This window comes from Pteropus vampyrus, unplaced genomic scaffold (genome assembly GCF_000151845.1).
Source record: "Pteropus vampyrus isolate Shadow unplaced genomic scaffold, Pvam_2.0 Scaffold103, whole genome shotgun sequence".
NCBI classification, from domain to species: domain Eukaryota; kingdom Metazoa; phylum Chordata; class Mammalia; order Chiroptera; family Pteropodidae; genus Pteropus; species Pteropus vampyrus.
Genome location: NW_011888884.1, coordinates 4,410,065 through 4,411,971, shown reverse-complemented (window position 1 = coordinate 4,411,971; position 1,907 = coordinate 4,410,065). Strand labels below are relative to the sequence as shown.

At 41.2% G+C, this 1,907-nt stretch overlaps 1 protein-coding gene across 7 annotated transcripts in view; it reads left to right on the top strand.

The window, feature by feature from the left end:
• FKTN (fukutin) overlaps positions 1-1,907 on the top strand; it is a 64,341-nt gene that overhangs the window by 36,443 nt on the left and 25,991 nt on the right. The window lies entirely within an intron of this gene.

Sequence of the window (1,907 nt, the reverse complement as noted above, 5' to 3'; positions counted from 1 at the left end):
TTAATTAGTTACAAGTATACCATACATTGGTTAGACATCTATATAGTTAGTAAAATGATCCCCCCAATTGCTTCCTCCCTCCCCTAATCCTCCACCTAGACAATGTATTATTGCTAATTGCGTTCCCTATGCCATGCTCCCCATCCCTGTGATCATCCATCAGCTACCAGTTAGTACTTCTTTAACCTTTCACCCCATTCTCCCAGCCTCCCAAACCCCCCCTAAGTGAAATCATATAGTGTTTATCTTTCTCTGTCTGACTTAAATACCTTCTAGGTTCATCAAAGCAATATCTTTTTCCAGCCTCTCCCTTTTCATATGCTGGGGTCTTGTTTTCTTATCCTTTCAGGCACTCTATCTTTTGGTTGGAGCACTTAATTCTTTTCTATTTAAGATACTTATTGATAGGAACGTAGTTGTTACCATTCTTTATTCCTGTTTTTGATACATGTTTTTTCTTCTTAAAGAAGTTCCTCCAACATTGCCTGTAGTACTGGCTTGGTGTTGATAAATTCCTTTAGCTTATTTTTGTCTGGGAAGCTCTTTATCTGTCCTTCAACTCTAAATGATATCTTTGCTGGATAAATTATTCTTGGTTGTATATCCTGGGTCTTCATCCTGTCGAATATTTTCTGCCCAGCCCTTCTGTCCTGCATAGTTTCTTTTGAGAAATCAGTTGCCAGTCATTTGGGTCTTCTCTTACATGTAATTTCTTTTTCTCTTGCTGCTTTTAGTATTCTTTCTTTGTATTTAACCTTTGGCATTTTAATTATGATGTGTCTTGGTGTGGGCCTCTTTGGATCCCTGATTTTTGGAATCCTCTGTGCTTCCTGAGATTTTATGTCCATTTCTTTCACCAGGTTAGGGAAGTTTTCCCTCATTATTTCTTCGAACAGCTGTTCAACATCTTGATTTTCTTCTGTTACACCGATCAGATGAATATTTGGATCCTTAATAGGGTCCTATATCCTCCTTAAATTATTTTTATACTCTTGGCATCTTTTTTCTTGCCATTCTGATTGAGTATCCTGATTAGCTATCCTGTCCTCTAGATAGGGCATATAATCCTCTTCTTTATTCACTTTGTTTATTCCTTTTTTATTCCATTTAATATACTTCTCATCTCAGATAATGTGTTCTTCATTTCAGACTGGTTCCCTTTTATAATTTCTACTTCCATTTTTATGTTTTTTTATCTCTTTGTTGAAGTTCTCACTGACTTTATTTACACTTCGCAAAAGTTCATTCAGCATCTTTATAACCAGTGTTTTGAACTCTGCACCTGTTAGATTACTTGACTCCATTATATCTGAATCTCTGTTCTGTTCTCTCATGTGGTTTCTGCCTCTTTGTCTTCCCATTTTGGCTGCCTTTCCATGTCTATTTCTATGTACTAAGCAAAGCTCCTAAGTCTCCCAGTCTTATTAATGTGGATTTGTGAAGTAGGTGTCCAGTGGCACAGTCCTGAGAGGGGTTCAGCTGCAGGCCAAACTTAGCCCAAGCCTCTACTCCTCCAGGGCCACCTGTTAAGATTCAGCAAGCAATCCACAGATGCTGTGCTTATAGTTTCTTCAAAAGGCCACACCAGAAACCGAAGCCAGCTGCCTCCACCAGTGTGAGTCTCAGAAAGGAGCACCTGACTCGCTGAGGATATACCTGGATGCGGCTTGGGTGGGGCCGTGAGTTGGGCGAAGCAGAGTTTCAGGGAATCCTCTGGGTGGAGCGCCCTCTGTTATCACAGTTTGATGACATCACAGCTATGGCGGCCCTCTGTCCAGTGCATTAGTAGCAGGGAGAGCTCAACAGGGAACAATGGATACCACCCGCACTCTGTACCAAGCAAGTCTCCCCTCAGCCCTCAGTGTGACAATGTCTCCCTGTAAGTCCCTGGCGCCCCTTGCACACAG